This window comes from Hyla sarda, chromosome 5 (assembly GCF_029499605.1).
Source record: "Hyla sarda isolate aHylSar1 chromosome 5, aHylSar1.hap1, whole genome shotgun sequence".
Lineage (NCBI taxonomy): Eukaryota > Metazoa > Chordata > Amphibia > Anura > Hylidae > Hyla > Hyla sarda.
Window position 1 is genome coordinate 137,048,876 of NC_079193.1, and position 20,529 is coordinate 137,069,404.

Sequence of the window (20,529 nt, forward strand, 5' to 3'; positions counted from 1 at the left end):
AATGACACAGCTTGGATGAGGCTGAAGCATGAGGAGACCATATAGTGGCTGAATGACACAGCGTGGAGGAGTTGGCAGCATGAGGAGACCATATAGTGGCTGAATAACAGATCATGGAGCTGGCAGCAGCATGAGTAGACACTAGGGCTTCACAATCCCTAAGATTAAAAGATGAATTTTGAAATTCAAATTGAAGATTTATGGTAGCTAGTGCTACCATTAAAAAATGTAGGCCCAGACCCAGGCCCAGCAGCATCAGTAAACCATATATTGCCTGTATGACACAGCCTGGAGTTAGAGATAGGAGACAGAAAAAAAGAGGACAGCGCCTCGCGTAATACTGTGGGCTGAAAACCTGAGTGCCCTTTGAAATGATGCTCACCTTTGGTAAGTCTTGGTATCAAACATATCACCCCACACAGGGGGTAGGATGTGGTGGAGATGTGGTACCGCTGGTTGCAGCCCGCAGTGATGGCCGGTCTCCCGTCGGGAATCGGCAAAAGTCGAGCAGGATCAGTACAGGAAAAATAGTTCTGCTTATGGCGCTGCCTTGTGGATATCACAGTCACGGAGGAGACGGTGTAAAAAAGTTACAATGTATTTATTAAACACATTTAACCTTTTTACATGGTGTGCAAGATGCGTTTCAAAGGATAGTTCCTTCTTTATCAATTGCTACAGAGACATACAGTGATAGAAACATATATGTGTGTTTTAGGCACCAAAACCGCTGGACAGAGGTCAGGGTTACATTTGGGCGGAGCCAGAATGACACACGTTAAAATAACATTATTGTGTCATTAGTTGTCAGGGAGAAATGCTGTCAGTGTGATGAGGTGGCGACCAATGGGAGGCCAGGGAGCAGTTACGTCATCTGCTATTACATGTAGGACGTGCCCGGCCGGGCTTGTCCTAGTGATGCAGATTGGAGCCGATGTTCTTCTATTCGGGAGTCACGGGAGATATGAAATAGAGTAGCGGCCAAACAGCCTGTGAGTATGTGATGTCTTTTGGACCAATCAGAAGAATGCCGACTGATTTTTGCAGAAACAGAGTTTGGGGCGTGGTTAGGGTGTCCGGTAAGCCAATAGGATTGGATTGTGTGATGGTCTGTGGACCAATCACAGTTGCGCCTACTGTTCTTATGAACATAATAGGTGAAATGAAGATTATATAGTGTGTTCAATGTATTCATTGAATCCCATGGGGGTCAAAGTTTTCATTTTAAATATCCAGTAATTTTCCCTCCTGCATAGCTGCGTGTATCTTCTGTTTGTGGATGCGGGAATCTCTTTTATCGGGGTGACTGTAAAGCCGGTAAAACTGCAGTTATGGTGGGAAGCTGTATGTCTCGATATGCTGTGCAGTTGGTATCCGTTCTTCACATTGGAGCGGTGTTTGTTCATTCGGCTACTCAGCATTTGTGTTCTCCTTCCGATGTATTGGATGCCACACGGGCATTCGAGGAGGTAGACTATGAATGAGGATTTGCATGACATGCGGCTCCTTATTTTGTAGGTGTCCCCTGTAGTCTTTGATGTTATTTATTTACATCGGTTTTTGATGTTGGCACAGCATTTGCAGTTTGTGCCGCAGCATCTATAGACTCCCACTATTTTGTCTTCACCTGTCAGGAGATGTTTTTTGCTAATGGTTTTGAGCTTGCTGGGGGCCAGGATATTCTTCAGTGACCTGGTTTTCCGGAAGATAATTTGTGGTTTAGCTGGAATTACATCTTTCAAGAAGGGATCCATGAGTAGAATCTTCCAATGTTCCTCTAGGATTTTCTTGATATTTTTGTGGTCAGTAGAGAAAGTGGTAAGAAAGTTGTATGAAAAACGGTTTGTCTCTCCAGTTACTTTCTGGTCAGTTGTTTTTGGTTGTAGGCAGGTCTCTTGAGATAAGGTACCGGCTTTCTTTTTGCTGTTTGTTGTGAGTGATTTGGGATATCCTTTAGCTTTGAACCTTGTGTCCAAAATCTTGCTCTGTATTTGGAAGTCTTTTGTGGAGGTACAGTTCCGACGGATCCTCTTATACTGTCCATAAGGGATGTTTTGTGTCCATTTTTCTAGATGACAACTCGTGTAGTCCAGGTAGCTGTTTACATCCACACTTTTAAAGAATGTTTTGGTTGGGATTTTGCCCTTATTGTGTGATACTATTACGTCCAGGAATTCTGCATCATTTTTAAATAGGATGGATGTGAAATTGACATTCCAAGTGTTATTGTTAAGGGAGGTGATGAATTGATTGAGGAGATCTGATGTCCCATCCCATACAATAAAAATATCGTCAATGTATCTTTTGTAGGTGATACAATGATGGTAAAGGGGATCGCGATATAGTAGTTGGTCTTCAAAAGCACCCATAAATAAATTTGCGAAACTGGGTGCGAATCGTGTCCCCATCGCTGTGCCACAGTGTTGCCTGAATATGCGGCCATTGAACTGGAAGAAATTGTGTTTCAGTATGAAATTGATGGCATCTTTTTGGGGTTCCGGCATCTTGGGATCTTCTTGAAGGTAGTTGGATACGGCAGATAGACCTTGATTGTGTTGGATGATCGTGTACAATGAGGATATATCCATTGTCAGAAAGATATAGTGATCTTGCCACTGCAGGTCGATGATGGATTTAATAAAATCACTGGTGTCTTTGGTGTATGATTTAAGTTTACACACGTATTTCTGCAGATGGAAGTCGAGGTATTATGAGAGATTTGAGGTTAAAGAATTAATTCTGGAAATGATGGGACGTCCGGGGGGTTGAGTGGGGTGTTTATGAACCTTAGGCAAATGGTAAAACAGAGGTGTGTCGGGTTCATTGATTTTGATGTAGCTGTATTCCTGTTTGTTCAAGATGCCATTCTTCAGTCCCTTGTCCAGCAGGGAGGTTAATTCCTCTGAGTAGGGTATGGCTGGGTTTTTGTCTAGGACTTCATAAAAGGATGAGTCGGAAAGGAGGCAGTTGGATTCGGAGATGTAATGCTCACGATCCATGATGACTATGCCGCCGCCCTTATCTGCAGATTTGATGATGATGGATTCATCTGAAGACAGCGTTTTGATGGCTTTTTTCTGTTGTGTATTCAGATTCTGGACATAACATTTTTTTGTATTTTTAGCTAGGTCCTCAAAATCTTTAGATACTCCAGCCATGAATGTTTCAATGAAATTTCCGCGGTGGTGGGTGGGGTAGAAGGTAGACTTCGGTTTCAGCCCGGTGTTGATTGGCGGGGGTTCAAGTGTAGTTAGGTATACATCCTTGTGATTATCTGAGGATGCTGATGTAGTTCCTTCATTTGGTACTGATTTGGCTAGGTTAAAATGCCTTTTGAGGGTTAATTTGCGGATAAATGCATTTAGGTCTAGGAAGAGGTCAAAGTCATTCGACCGGCTAGATGGGCAAAAAGATAAGTCTTTGGATAGCACACTGAGTTCTATTGGTTTAAGAGCTCTTTTGGAGAGATTGAAGATTGTTATGGTTTCAGTGGTAAGTTCTGAGCTCCCTAGTAGCGAGGTCATCGGGGGAGTAGTTATTGGTGGGATAGTTTTTTCCTTTTTGTGTCCTCCTCTTCTTCCTCTCTTCCTTTTCTTTTTGTCCTCTGGGGGCGGATAGGTGTCGCTATATGAACCGTCTCCAGTGCATAGAATGTTGGATCTGGAGTCTGGCCCAGAGTCGGAGGAAGCCTTAAAAAAGACTCTGAATGGGTATGCCTGTTCCTAGGTGGCTTCTGGTCTACAGCGATAAGATCGGGGTTATTGCAATGTGTGTAGAAATGGTTGGAAGAATCTGGGTTGTTGATGTTGGGAGTTGGAGTGATACTCCCGTGGGTAGTGATGAGTGAGTCTTCAAAAATAGAGTCTTCAGGTATGGTTGCGGTTCTGGATGGAGAGAAACATCCTGAGGGTAAAAGATTGTTGTTTTGGGGGTACATTTCAAGTAAATCATCCGTAATCCTGATGGGTTTCGGGATGTTGTTAATTGTTTTTTTTGTTTAGAGGCTTGGTCGGACTTTTCTTCGTGGTGATCGACCGAAGAGATTTTCTTGGTGCCGGGATAGGTTTCTTGTTCCCAAGGGGTGTGTTATTGGAAGGTTGTTTGATGCTTGGAAGGCGGTGTCTTGGAGTTTTGGCTTTTGGTTTATTATTTTTTATATTGTTGTTATTTGTGGTTGATGTATTTATTGTATTTATTGTTATTATTTTTATAATCAGACCTGTCTCTATTCAATTTGTTGAGTTTTTTAGTAGCTAACTCTTTCTCAGTTTGGAGGTAGTGTTTTTGTCCCAACCCGTGTATTCATTTAGATGCTTAAGTTCAGACAGTTTAAATATGCAGTCATCAATCTTATCAGAAAAATTAAATACAAGGTTATTACGTTTCTCAATCAATATATCAAGCAAAATGCGAGAACAGTTATGCAGTGCAGTGTCCCATTTAGAAAGCACATCTGGGTCATCTTTAAAGGAGGCTGCTGCCCGTAGTCTGAGGCCTCTCGGTATAATGTTCTCAGAGAGGTATACGGACAGGAAAAAAGAGTCTAATTGGTGTTGTATCTCAGTCTTGGATAACGCTTCAAATTCAAAGAAAAGTCCACGCATTACCTTAAATTCAATGTCATGGATGGCGGAGTTGCTCTTGGTAACTGGAGCTTCCATAGGTGTATTCTGTGGTAGCTGTACCAGGTTCCGAAAGGTGATGTCCCTTTTGTGAATCCTTGTGGTTTTCAGATCCATCTTGTCTGTAGATAGTCGAATCGGGAGTAGTGTACGCTGTCGCTAAAATCCACCGGCTGATGCTAGCAGCAACCAGTTGCTGGAAACACCAATAGTGATTCCAGATAATGATGCAAGAGATAGGAGACAGAAAAAAAGAAGACGGCGCCTCGCGTAATACTGTGGGCTGAAAACCCGAGTGTCCTTTGAAATGATGCTCACCTTTGGTAAGTCTTGGTATCAAACATATCCCCCCTCACAGGGGGTAGGATGTGTTGGAGATGTGGTACCGCTGGCTGCAGCCCGCAGAGACGGCCGGTCTCCCGTCTGGAATCGGCAAAAGTCGAGCAGGACTCCCATGGGATTCAATGAATACATTGAACACACTGTATAATCTTCATTTCACCTATTATGTTCATAAGAACAGTAGGCACAACTGTGATTGGTCCACAGACCATCACACAATCCAATCCTATTGGCTTACCGGACACCCTAACCACGCCCCGAACTCTGTTTCTGCAAAAATCAGTCGGCGTTCTTCTAAATGGTCCAAAAGACATCACATACTCACAGCCTGTTTGGCCACTACTCTATTTCATATCTCCCGCGACTCCCGAATAGAAGAACATCAGCTCCATTCTGCATCACTAGGACAAGCCCGGCCGGGCACGTCCTACATACAATAGCAGATGACTTAACTGCTCCCTGGCCTCCCATTGGTCGCCACCTCATCACACTGACAGCATTTCTCCCTGACAACTAATGATGCAATGAGGGATATTTATTCCATTGGTCGCTTCTCATCTCAGACGTAACAGCGACAATTACCAAATCATTTTTTGCCTAATACACTAAACTGATATTCTTATGCACCTCTAGCATAGGTCATGTAACACCAACTATGCATATTGGATTTATATCTTTTTGTTACACAATAATGTTATTTTAACGTGTGTCATTCTGGCTCCGCCCAAATGTAACCCTGACCTCTGTCCAGTGGTTTTGGTGCCTAAAACACACATATATGTTTCTATCACTGTATGTCTCTGTAGCAATTGATAAAGAAGGAACTATCCTTCGAAACGCGTCTTGCACTATGTAAAAAGGTTAAATGTGTTTAATAAATACATTGTAACTTTTTTACACCGTCTCCTCTGTGACTGTGATATCCACAAGGCAGCGCCATAAGCAGAACTATTTTTCCTGTACTGATCTTGCACAGCCTGGAGTTGGCTGAAGCATGAGGAGACCATATAGTGTCTGCATAACACAGCCAGCAGTTGGCAGCAACATGAGTAGACACTAGGGCTTCACAATCACTAAGATTAAAAGATGAATTCTGAAATTTAAACCAAAGATTTTGGGTGGCTAGTGCTACCATAACAACATTTTTATTCCCAGACCCAGGCCCGGCAGCATCAGTAAACCATATATTGCCTGAATGACACAGCCTGGAGTTGGCTGAAGCATGAGGAGACCATATAGTGTCTGAATGGCACAGCCAGCAGTTGGCAGCAACATGAGTAGACACTAGGGCTTCACAATCCCTAAGATTAAAAGATGAATTCTGAAATTGAAACCAAAGATTTTGGGCAACTAATGCTACCATAACAACATTTTTATTCCCAGACCATGGCCCAGCAGCATCAGTAAACCATATATTGCCTGAATGACACAGCCTGGAGTTGGCTGAAGCATGACAAGCATGAGGAGACCATATAGTATCTGAATGGCACAGCCTGGAGTTGGCAGCAGCAGTTGGAGTAGACACCAGGGATTTACAATCCCTAAGAAAAAAAAGACAAATTATGAAATTTTCATTGAAGATTAAGGGTAGCTAGTGCTACCATAAAAAATGTTTACGCCCAGACCCAGGCCCATCAGCATCAGTAAAGCATATATTGGCTGAATGACACAGCCTGGAGTTGGCAGCAGCATGAGGAGACCATTGAAATTTATGATTTTTAAATTGAAATTTAAGACTTTGAAATTGAAATCTAGGATTTTGAAATTGAAATTTCACTACTCTGCCTGACATACTTATTGCTTATATGAGGGGAGTATAATACGCCTCACTTCGCTTACAACAGTATTTGTCTAGAACAGCAGCAGGTGTGTACTATTAGCTGTCCTTTCATAGTATATAGACTCTTGACAGATTAACAGGTACAAAATGGTACACTTCTTAGATATAGGTATGTGGAATGCACTTATGAGGGCAGAAAAATTTGAAACAGTACGCTTAAAAATACTTATTTTTACCTGTGTCCCAGATTCCAAAATTCCTTTATAATCAGAAATTGTCAGAATACCACCTGACATTCAAAACAATAAAATGATACATACGTTCTCTGAAGAATAGGATCCTTCATTAGATGATAATATGAGTATTGTGTGTTCCAGTGACAATACCTCATCGGAGGAACAGGAAAACATGATACAACTTAATTCTGCAACTAAAGAACCACAACAAAGAATTAACGACTTAAAGCCTTCTGGAACTGAGGAACTTCAAAATGGTACCACCTGGGATAGTCAGTTAATTCCAACAGCCGGTGGTCAGTATCCACAGTTCCCTGTATCCACAGTTCCCTAGTCCTTGGCAATATTCCTTTTATTACTGGTTTGGTATCAACATGGAAATAATGCTGGGAGAGTAACTCAAGGATACCCACATGTTTCCTACAATACACAGTCATTATATGGATATCATATAGTGGCGGAATTACACAGCCTGGAGGTGGCTGAAGCATGAGGAGACCATACAGTGTCTGAATGGCACAGCCAGCAGTTGGCAGCAGCATTAGTAGACACTAGGGCTTCACAATCCCTAAGATTAAAAGATGAATTCTGAATTTTTAACCGAAGATTTTGGGTAGCTAGTGCTACCATAACAAAATTTGTATTCCCAGACCCAGGCCCAGCAGCATCAGTAAACCATATATTGTCTGAATGACACAGCCTGGAGTTGGCTGAAGCATGAGGAGACCATATAGTGTCTGAATGGCACAGCCTGGAGTTGGCAGAAGCAAGAGGAGACCATTGAAATTTATGATTTTTAAACTGAAATTGAGGGTTTTGAAATTTTACTTTTAACTCCCAAGTTTTAGTGTCCCGGGCCCCGGTGTGTGGGTACAAAGGACCAAATCTAACAAGGAGTCACATATCACATGGCAGCACAATGACAGAAGTTACACAGGGAAGTTCCCCTATTATCAAGAAATCGGTGATGGCTCTTCTCTGTTCGTACAGTCGGTCCAACATATGGAGGATGGAATTCCAACGTGTGGCAATGTCACAAATCAGACTTTGTTGTGGGATAACATTCTGCCGCTGCCGCTCAAGGAGGGCGTGCTTTGCGGTGTACGAGTGGCGGAAGTGCATGCAAAGTTTCTGTTACGCCGAGCGCTCCGGGTCCCCGCTCCTCCCCGGAGCGCTCGCTTCACTCTCCCCGCGGCAGCGCTCCGGTCACGTCCTCTGACCCGGGGCGCTGCGATTCCGCTGCCAGCCGGGATGCGATTCGCGATGCGGGTAGCGCCCGCTCGCGATGCGCACCCCGGCTCCCCTACCTGACTCGCTCTCCGTCTGTTCTGTCCCGGCGCGCGCGGCCCCGCTCCCTAGGGCGCGCGCGCGCCGGGTCTCTGCGATTTAAAGGGCCACTGCGCCGCTGATTGGCGCAGTGGTTCCAATTAGTCTTTACACCTGTGCACTCCCCTATATCACCTCACTTCCCCTTCACTCCCTCGCCGGATCTTGTTGCCTTAGTGCCAGTGAAAGCGTTCCTTGTGTGTTCCTTGCCTGTGATTCCAGACCTTCTGCCGTTGCCCCTGACTACGATCCTTGCTGCCTGCCCCGACCTTCTGCTACGTCCGACCTTGCTTTTGCCTACTCCCTTGTACCGCGCCTATCTTCAGCAGCCAGAGAGGTGAGCCGTTGCTAGTGGATACGACCTGGTCACTACCGCCGCAGCAAGACCATCCCGCTTTGCGGCGGGCTCTGGTGAAAACCAGTAGTGGCTTAGAACCGGTCCACTAGCACGGTCCACGCCAATCCCTCTCTGGCACAGAGGATCCACTACCTGCCAGCCGGCATCGTGACAGTTTCGTTCCCATTCTTAGGATGACTTTCAAATGGGGGGAACACTTCAGGAACTGCTTCACAACCAGATTGAACACGTGTGCCATGCAGGGCGCATGGCTCAGCCTTCCCGCAGGCAAGATGTTCTTCCCGTTGACAGTCACCATGGTTTCCATTTCCAGTTTTCGTGGAGTAAGCTATGCTCTGATTTCTTTATGAATTACTTTTTGCCATTCCTCCCCTGTGTGACTCTTTTCGCCAAGGCAAACACATGGTATGCCGAAGGGCCACTGAGACTTGTCTGGGCATAGAAGGCTGAGGACATGGTGGAGGATGAGGAGGCGGAGTCGCACACTGTCACAGAACCAGAACGTGGAGGATGAAGCAGCATGACCTGTCCAAGTTGGGGTTGTGGCTGTGCAGGAACCACATTCACCCAATGAGCCGTAAAGGACATGTATTGTCCCTGACCGTAGTTACAGCTCCAGAGGTCGGCGCTTCCGTGCACTTTGGTACACACCGACAGGCTGAAGGACTGGACCACCGTCTCTTCCACAAAATTGTGCAGGGCTGGTACTGCCTTCTTCGCAAAGAAATGAGGGCTTGGCACTCTCCACCTCGGCTCGCACAAGCCATCAGTTCTCTGAAAGATGCAGAGTCCACCACTTGGAAAGGGAGGGACTGCAGCACCAGCAACTTAGACAGGAGCACATTCAGCTTCTGCGCCATTGGATGCGTGGGCGCATAGTGTTGTCTCTTGGACATGGCTTCGTCGATGGATTGTTGGCGGAATGGCTGACTAAAAGTAGGAGGAGCATCTGGAGCGACAGAAGGAGGGTATGACACACAGCTCCCTTCGGCTGAGGTGGTGGAGCCTCGTCTGGCTGAAAGAGGGAGCGGCGTGCCACTGGGTGATGCAGCAGGCTGGACCACTACATCGGAGCCACAGTTCTCCCAGGCCGCTTTATGGTGGCGAAGCATATGTTGACCCTGGCCACGCTTCACATTCTGCCGACATATCTTGCATGTGGCTATGTGAACCTCCTCCGGATGCTTGATGAAAAACTGCCACACCACGAGTAGCTGATTTTCCCACCAACAGTCCGCACTAATTGACTGCTACTGCCACCGTCTCCAGGAACCCCTGTTCCACTACCTCCCGGAAAGGTAGGCTGCCACTAAGCACGTGGTCTCCCCTGGGCTCGGTTGGCTCCAGATATTCCACTTCTGCCACCACGCTGACTGCCAACCATGCTACCGCCTTGCTGCCTCAAGGGCAACCTGCAACTCTCTTCTCCTGATGATGATGAAGCCCCTTCTGCACCCGGCTCCCAATTGCGATCGGCTTCATCATAATCAACAAGTGTCTGCACATCACTGATGTCCTACTCAGGTTTCTCAAAAGTGTCTGCTTCAGGACGCTGAACCCTGGCAACTCCCCCTCCCACGTCACTCCCCTCATCACTACTTGCCCGCTGTCACGATTCGGCTGGCTGGAGGTGGATCCTCTGTGCCAGAGAGGGATTGGCGTGGACACGCGGTGGACCGGTTCTAAGTTGCTACTGGTATTCACCAGAGCCCGCCGCAAAGCAGGATGGTCTTGAAGCGGCGGTAGCAACCAGGTCGTATCCACCGGCAACGGCTCAACCTCTCTGACTGCTGAGATAAGCGCGGTACAAGGGAGTAGACAAGAGCAAGGTCGGACGTAGCAGAAGGTCAGGGCAGGCAGCAAGGATCGTAGTCAGGGGCAACGGCAGGAGGTCTGGAACACAGGCTAGGAACACACAAGGAACCCGGAGCGCTCGGCGTAACACCCGCCTAGCAGAGGAAGCAGCGGATGTCTCCTCCACTTCTTGGCTGGGCAGTAGATGCTGACTGTCCTCTATTAGATCATCCTCAGTGAATAGTGGAGCTGAACCCACAGCATAAGATACTTCTATAGGGGAGGGAACAGCATAGGACAGGGGCAATGGGAGGACAGGGACTTTTCCCGGGCCATGCCAACTGAGGGTTGTGTCTGAGGAACCCACAGACTGTTGACTGGGGGTGTCAGATGTCACTTATGATGAAGTGGATGACAGTGTTATATCAATCGACGACAGCAGATGGGTTGCTAGTCGAGACACGACTGCTAGCTGATAACGGGAGCTCAGGCCTCTCGTTGCAACTCCTGCTGCCACTTGCTCCTAGTCTACTGTGTCTTCTGCCTGAAGGATTTAGGCCTCTACCACTCCTCTGTGCACGTCCTGGCACTCTGCCTGACATACTTAGTGCGTATATGAGGGGAGTACAATACGCTTCACTACGCTTAAAACTGTATTTGTCTGGAACAGCAGAAGGTGTGCACTTTTGTCTGGCCTTTCACAGTATCTATGCCCTTGACAGATTAACAGGTACAAAATAGTAAACTACTTAGATGTAGGTATGTGGTATGTACTGATGAGGGCAGGAAAATGCTCTAAAGTACACTTAAAAAAAAGTATCTGAGTGCAACACCAGCCGGTGAGTACTTTTGCCTGGAATTTCACAGTATGTAGGCCCTTGACAGATTAACAGGTACAAAATAGTACACTACTTAGATGTACGTGTGCGGTATGCACTGATGAGGGCAGAAAAATGTGCTACAGTACACCTAAAAACTCTGTATTTTTGTAAAACACCAGCCGGTGATTACTTTTGTCTGTCCTTTCACAGTATGTAGGCCCTTGACAGATTAACAGGTACAAAATAGTACACTACTTAGATGTACGTATGCACTGATGATGGCAGAAAAATGCGCTACAATACGCCTAAAAAGTCAGTATTTTTGTAAAACACCAGCTGGTGATTACTTTTGGCTGTCCTTTCACAGTATATAGGGTCTTTACAGATTAGCAGGTACAAAATAGACACTACTTAGATGTATTTATGTGGTATGCACTTATGAGGTCAGAAAAATGCGCTACAATACCCTTAAAAAACGTATGTTTGTAAAACACCAGCAGTACACAACAGTGCTGCAGCGAAAAAAAGCTATGTACTGAACACAAAATTGCACTTTGTCAAAGACTATTAGGAATGGACTGCTGTGTATTATACCGTCTACAGACTAGTATAACCAGCAAATGATTTTTTGTGGAACAAAGACACAGAATTGCACTGAAAAAAATATTCCTGCCTCCTCTGCTAAGGTTTATGTGCTAAGGTTTATGAAGTTGAGGCAGCTTGTTGAAATGTATGAGGCAACACACAGCTATGTGCCCCTCTCTGTAATACTATGCTAAAGAAAGTGACTGGCTGCAGCTGCAGTAAAAATCCTTTTCAGCGAAAAAAAACCACTGCTCTCCATCCAAGAGAACGCTGATGTGACTAGGAGGATGATTGACTGCACCTGTCTCTGCTGTGACACACGCACAGGTTCTGCATCCTTTGATCCTTCTGCAGGGTATTGTGATGAAGTGACTGGCTGCAAGATGGCTGACGATTATATAGCGCTGTGACATCACAGGGGTGACTAGCTGCTGATAGGCTGCATCCTGCATGTGATTAAGGGTCATGCCGCCTACTTCCCTTCCCGCCTTGTCTTCCCGCCTTTCCAGCGTTCCTTGCCCCATGTACTGACATGTGGATCCACCATTTTAGATGCCCTGGAGCCTGCACCGCAGTAAATGGAATTTAATGAAGCAATTCGCGCAATAGAATGGCTGCGATATTCGCATTCGTTGAAAATCGAATATTTCCTGAAATCCGTAACGAATTCGGGTTCGTCAGCTTCGATACGCTCATGACTAGTTACTATGCTCTCTGTGGTGTCCTCCATCACATAGGTTACTGGGAGAAAACTACAATTTGTCTGCTCCTTATATTTCAACTAAGTCACTGACTCCATTATTAGCAATTGTTGTTATTATGAACTTTGTAAAATACTTCCATGACGATAGCCTCTATCCTGTTACCAAACCTATGATGGGTAAGATCCCAGAGATGCTTGTGCATGTACTATACACCCTAAAGCTGTAAAATAAAAAGTAAAAATTTCCATATATTTGGTTTTTTTATTTGTATTTAATAATGTGTTATATTCAAGTATATGAAAAAGTGGCTGTCAGTGCACACATTGTTTAAAAAATGGCCATAATTCCAACATTTGGGGAAGAAGACAGTGCACAGGCAGAAAGTGGACTTCATTTATATACACACGTGATGGGCTGAAACGTAATCTTTTACACAAAGCTAACTAAACCATATGTCAAATACAGATGATGCTTAAAAAAAAAAGTGAGTAGGAAAACCACAAAAATAGACATTATTCTGCATTCATTTAGTAGTTGAAAAATATTAAAAATTTTAACATTTTGAAAAGCATTTAGATTATATAATTTCCGAATTCCTAGTCTTGGTAATCCATTCCTCCTACACATATAAGCAATATGTTATGTAAACATATTACAAATAAATAGTGTGACAAAATGATATTGCTACTTTGATATAAAACAAGATGCAAATATTGGAAACATCTCTCAAGTGACATACAACTATCAGAAAAGGGTCACACATTTGCACCCCATAAACCATATTCCTGATCATCTTAGGGTTTCACTTCCATGAAGAACCAGGGTTAGAAGGAAATCCTATATGGCCAAGTTTATATTTGGTTTTAAGGCATTGGCAGCAAGAAACCGAGTATGATAGATTTAGAGAATATGCATGATCTATAAAAAGTGTTGTTATTCCGGCATTCCTTTTTTTATTGTTTTATTTGGGATCTGATGACATCTTTATGGTGTTCCATGGTCACCTTGCCTGTATAAAATTAAGTTTCTGACATCTGTTTTGGATCTGAAATTATCTGTTCAGAAATGTCAAACATATTTGACGATACAAAAAGCCAAAGCTCATTATTCTGTTAGCAGGGAGAATAAAACTGTTTTCTTGGAAACTCCAAGCAGTACAGATTTTTTTAAAGGAAATCTGTCACCAGTGTCACCTGCACTAACCTGTCGGTACCGACAGATAGTGCAGGTGACACTGATGACAGCGGTACTTACCCTGTCCCGTTCCTTGGGGGGGATTTTCGGTAATCTCCTCTGTTAGCTCCGCTCCGGGCACCTTGCTTGGGGTACAGGTGTAGCTTACTGACGTCACCACTGCTGTTCTCTCATAGCGGGACCCAGCAGGGAGCAGCAGAAGTGACACCAGTAAGCTCCGCCCATGCCCCAAAATGCGCTGCTGCTCTCTGCTGGCAGCAGCGGTGACGTCAGTAAGCTCTGCCCGTGCTTCAAGCCGGGTGTCCGGAGCGGAGGTAACGGAGGAGTTTACCGAATATCCCGGCCACGGAAGGGGACAAAATGGGTACCCTTGTCATCAGTGTCACCTGCACTACCTGTTGGTACCAACAGGTTAGTACAGGTGACACTGGTGACAGATTTCCTTAAATGGTAAATGTGATTTACTGGGGCATATTTCTAAACATTGGATATGTGTAACTCTTCTGCACCATTTCTCCCAACACAGGGCACATGTGTTTGGGAATACAACATTCCTACAGATTGATGCCAAGTTCGTGTTTGAGGAAAGTAGTGTGACCTCATTGATATGTTTCCTTTATAAGCAAATCGTAAAGAAATCCTAAAAGTAAGTAAAGCTTATTATAATAATTGACTAAGCATCATGTGTTCAGATCTTGGAGGCTGCAGTTTGAGAGGAATGGATTATCCGTGTATATTGTACATAGAATGCTAAGCAGATGTTTTTGTGCATTGTCTCTCTTCTGGAAGGACGGATCAGGTACTTTAGAGAAGGAAAGGAAAAAGCTGGTGCTTTAGAGAAACTGCTCTGATGGTAACAGACAGTGAAGGCAAAAATGTACCAATATTAATGTACTACTATACTGTAGTTGGTAGAAACCTATAAAACATGTCAAAATGATAGTCCATTGAGTTTAAACAACTATACACAATACAATACACACTATAGTGAACTGGGAGCTGACTTTCTAAGACAGATACTTTATGTAACAAGTACTGAAGAATCCAGGTCAACATTTGTGAATTTGCTTCCAATGTAATGTATAGCATCTATGTTAAAATACATAACAATGATAGTTTACCATATTTAAAATCTAAAAATATAAAATAATCAAGGGTATAACTATGAAAAGCACAAAGCTACAACTGATATATATGATTTTACAGTACCAGCTTACACAAATTATACACTGTTTAAATGTCTCAATTTACTCTAGTAATAAGGATATACAGTGGAGCAAAAAGTATTTAGTCAGCCACCAATTGTGCAAGTTCTCCCACTTAAAAAGATGAGAGAGGCCTGTAATTTTCATCATAGGTATACCTCAACTATGAGAGACATAATGAGAAAAAAAAAAACATAAAAGCACATTGTCTGATATTTAAAGAATTTATTTGCAAATTATGGTGGAAAATAAGTATTTGGTCACCTACAAACAAACAAGTCTGGCTCTCACAGACCTGTAACTTCTTCTTTAAGAGCCTCCTCTGTTCTCCACTTGTTACCTGTATTAATGGCACCTGTTCGAACTTGTTATCAGTATAAAAGACACCAGAAACAAAATTGTAGACCTGCACCAGGCTGGGAAGACTGAATCTGCAATAGGAAAACAGCTTGGTGTGAAGAAATCAACTGTGGGAGCAATTATTAGAAAATGGAAGACATACAAGATCACTGATAATCTCCCTCGATCAGAGGCTCCACGCAAGATCTCACCCCGTGGTGTCAAATCGAATCGAAGTACGGTGAGCAAAAATCCCAGAACCACACGGAGGGACCTATTGAATGACCTGCTGAGAGCTGGAACCAAAGTAACAAAGGCTACCATCAGTAACACACTACGCTGCCAGGGACTCAAATCATGCAGTGCCAGACGTGTTCCCCTGCTTAAGCCAGTACATGTCCGGGCTCGCCTGAAATTTGCTAGAGAGCATTTCAATGATCCAGAAGAGGATTGGGAGAATTTCATATGGTCATCGTCGTGTTTGGAGGAGAGAGAATGCTGAGTTGCATCTAAAGAACACCATACCCACTGTGAAGCATGTGAGTAGAAACATCATGCTTTGGGGCTGTTTTTCTGATGACTGATCCGTGTAAAGGAAAGAATAAATGGGTCCATGTATCATGAGATTTGAGAGAAAACCTCCTTCCATCAGCAATGGCATTGAAGATGAAATGTGGCTGGGTCTTTCAGCATGACAATAACCCCAAACACACTGCCCTGGCAACGAAGAATTGGCTTTGTAAGAAGAATTTTAAGGTCCTGGAGTGGCCTAGCCAGTCTCCAGATCTCAACCCCATAGAAAACCTTTGGAGGGAGTTAAAAGTCTGTGTTGCCCTGCAACATCCCAAAACATCACTGCTCTAGAGGAGATCTGAATGGAGGAATGGACCAAAATACCAGCAACAGTGTGAGAAAACCTTGTGAAGACTTACAGAAAACATTTGACCTCTGTCATTGCCAACAAAGGGTATATAACAAAGTATTGAGATTAACTTATGTTATTGACCAAATACTTATTTTCCACCATAATTTGCAAATAAATCAGACAATGTAATTTTATGAATTTTTTTTTCTCATTATGTCTCTCATACATGAGGTATACCTATGATGAAAATTACAGGCCTCTCTCATCTTTTTAAGTGGGAGAACTTTTGGTTGCTGACTAAATACTTTTTTGCCCCACTATAGCTACCGAAATGTATGATCTGACCACTCCTGACACATTTAACTGGTGGTAAAATGGTGAAGAAGAGACTGACGAAACATACGCATAGCTGAGGTAAAGACTTTACTGAGAAGAAAAAGGGACAAGGTTCAGAAGAAATCAGGGTAAGGTTGGGTTCACTTATGTCCGGCATCCGGCATAGGTGAACTCAGCCTAGATCTTTACGCAACTGATGCCACAACTGATCACAAGTTGTCATCAGTCGTATGGCATCCGGTGTCCAATGTTTCTGGACAGCAAGCTGCGATCCCCTGTCTGGTGCCCTCCGGCGTGTCCAACCATCCGGCGTTAAAATTGAGACGCTGGATGATTGTGAACTGTCTGATCAGTTCTAGCATCAGTGCACACCGGAGAGAAACTGTGCCTGACAACTGATATATGTGAACCCAGCCTAAGATCACAGACAATAGAAAGACCTTAACAATTCATGAGCATAACTTGCCTTCAACTGAAGGGCACCAGGGATCCAGAGCATGAATGAAAACCCTGGGTGTCATAAACAAAATTAAATAATACAATATATGAATATAGCTGGTTTCATGTCTATGCCTATTTGTTTCACAAAAAAAAATTAATATTTCTTACACATCATTAAAAAGGATCTGTGGCCATCACCCAAAAATGTTATTGCATTATCAGTAAATTGGGCACATTGATCATACAACTTTTCAGAGTTTTTAGATATGCCCTTACGTATACGCCCTACTCTGAGATATGTGAGTTAATAATTGCTCTGACAATTCAGGTAATCGGACAGAGGGCATCAACTTAAATTTAAAAAACTAAGTAAATATCAGGATTGGTGGGATTATTCAGTCAGGGGGTGTGTATTTGGCATACACACCCCTCAATGTAAAACACTCACACTACCTGACTCGCATATTTAAAATTTATTTCACGCCCATCTGACTCATTCCCTGAATTTTCAGACAAACTATAAAGGATTGTTCACACTGTGGGCATTCTGCTGTGGAAGTACAATTGCAGCAGAGTGCCATTGCTTTCAACAATATTCTGCTGCTCTGTGCAGATTGTGGAATCGTTGCAGCGGAATTCCACTGGTGGAATGATCATCCGCCCAAAGAATCAATATGTTAATTTTGGGCAGAATTTTACACCTGCGCGGTCCTGCCACTGATGGCTTCAGTGGCGCCCACTGCATAAGGACATTCAACCAGCGGAGTTCCGCAGTGTGAACAAGCACAAACCCTCATATCTCAGGCACGGAAGGGCGGATCAAGAAACTGTAAAAAGGTGTATGATTAGGGCACCATAAGCCCCTTAATGATAGTAACTTTTTCCGTGGGTTGACCACAGGCTCTTTTTAAGAATTATCACAAGTAATTCTATAGGTAGAAAAAAGAAAAACTCAGGGGTTACATCATCAGAGATTGCAAATTCACAAATGCGTATCTGGAAACTCTTGCTCATGCTAAAATGAACCTGATACATTGTACATGTGGAACTCCCTATAAAAACAAAATTCTCACACATTCTACTCCTACAGAATATTACATGCATGGCAAGCTGCGGCTGACACCCAATTCTATATTTATAGTACCTTTCTAGTAGTGTGCATACAATCTGCAGTAAATGTGCCATAAACATGAAAGGAAAGCTCAGCATGGGTGGTGAGGAAAGTTTGCTGGTTAGAGAGGTTAAGTATATTTGGATGCAATTCATAGACACACCAGGAAGCATCTGCTGCTGATAGAGCTGTAACTGTTATCAGACACGAGTGATTTCTGCTCATGGACTATTCTCCATTCTGCCACCTGTTTCCTTTCTGTCCTGCTGCACTAGGTAGAAAAAATGCTGAAGAACCCTGGAGACCTGAAATCACAGTATCTACTACTGGTATGCATTCACTAACATATGGAAATAAAATAGAGTTTATACCAAATCAAATTATAATAACTTTTCGGATATTCACTCCTGACTTTGTAACAACCATTGGGCATGGACCCACTGTGCCAGCTAACCAGTTTGTCTTTGGGCTACTCCTGAGGGTGTTATATAATTGTTACCCTGCTTTTTACCCTTTAACCACTATACAAAAATCTGGAATTCGCTGCACAGGAGCACTAGGTTGCTACCTCTAGGAGTGGTCCCGGTGTTGGTGACCACTGGCATTGCGGGTCAAGAGAACCAAGGGGTCAAGCAAGAGATTAGTCTGGATATAGGCAGAGGTCTATGGTGGCAGTGTTTGTGAGTAGTAAGAGCAGGTAACAGGTCAGGGCTGGTTGCACAGGTTTATACTCAGAAAAAGGCTGGGGCCAGACATAGTTCTACAGCATAATACAGAGTGGTGGGAAAAGACAAGTTCAGGAGGTAGGCCAGGGTAAAACACAGTAATAGATCAGCATGCAATAGAACACCTTGACTAGACACGAGCAAGCAAGAAAGTAAATGGATAATATGCCTGTTGATAGACAGAAATTGGCTTCATAATTATTTTGGCTACATGTCATTGTAGTTTTAGTGGGGCAATGTGCTATATAAAACGGAGACAGACAGTGGGCGCTAGGGATACTAAAAGATGAGCAGCATGTTGCCCCAATGCTTTTCAGACCATCACAATATTAAAGGGAAACTGAAAGATAGGTCATCCTCACCAACCTGAATATACAGGTAGTTAGTGATGGTGATTCTGGTGATTCTATATGTCAGGAACAGCTGAATGGATTGGGGTAAAGAAATTTGCAGAGTCTGTTTGCATATTACAATTTTGTGCTATATGTTGGGAACAGCAGAATGGATTGGAGCAAGAACTACATTGTTTTACTCAAGCTCACCCACACTAACCACCTGTATCTTCAGGTTAGTCAGATTGTTTTATCTGTCAGTTCCCTTTAAGAGTACATCACCTGACTAGTGCACAAAGCTACCAACTACCATAGATGTATGCTGTAGGATCGTCTCAGCTACCAGAGATCTATGTTGGAGGACCATCTAACCTACCAGACATACATGCTGGAGAACTGGCATCTTTTTCTAGTCATCATGGCAAAATGTAATATGAATTTGGGCACAAGTGTACTTTTAAAACAGACCCCCAGAAGTGCAGCACCAAAAGGCATTAGATGCCCCCACAACTCTCTTAAAGCAGGTTCTACTTTACAATAGATAACACATATTTGGACCATCACATAACAGATACCAACAGTGTCCAATGAACCCCACTGATCGACATGATGTCTGCGGTTTTGATAGAAAGAATACTGTAAATTCTTCTTTGTTTTCCTACTAAATCGAGAGAACTGCCAATGGAAGTTCCAAAGCCTCTGGCGGAAGTGTGAACTTCTGAGAGGTAACGTAAAAGGCTGGTGGAAGATAAGTGGGGATGGTAACTATTTTTAAGCAGTAAAAATAAATTATTATTACATATTTGGGGTAATTTAGTCACCAGAAGCTCCTAAATACCTCAACATCTGTGTCGCACCTAGGCCGTAGTCACATGTCAAAATGTCCACCCGGAAAAAAGAATTGACTTCGGAATTTCTGAAGCAAATGTTTCTGCCACATTCCACTCAGAAATGATGCCATGAATGGCCCCTTACAGTATATCTGCTTGTATCCTGAGCACCATTACATCCAGACAATCCTGTCTTGGGAACATCCTTTTCTTGTGTATTTATCAGTATTAATGTTGTGCCACACCATTCAACACCACATAAAAGATAACAATAAAATGTGCAAGTCACAGAAAATCTAGGAAGGAAGTCCCTGCCTCTGTGAAGCTGACATTCCACCAAAGAAAAATGCAGATAGTGTATTGGCTAGGAATCATCCATTGTAACAGGTGATCCAGAATGGCTGATGCACATAAATAGATCACTTGTACACATAAATCAGTTATAAATGACAAAGCTATAACAAACTGTATATCATACTCAGAGGTGCAATGTCTGAGATGCCACTAATATCGGTGTATTTACTATATAATTTGAAATGTTTCTCTCCTCTCAGAATGGGTGATGTTCACTGAAGAAGAGGGA

At 43.5% G+C, this 20,529-nt stretch overlaps 1 protein-coding gene across 2 annotated transcripts in view; it reads right to left on the reverse strand.

The window, feature by feature from the left end:
* The window catches only part of ITGA9 (integrin subunit alpha 9), a 519,026-nt gene that overhangs the window by 383,784 nt on the left and 114,713 nt on the right, over positions 1–20,529 (reverse strand). The window lies entirely within an intron of this gene.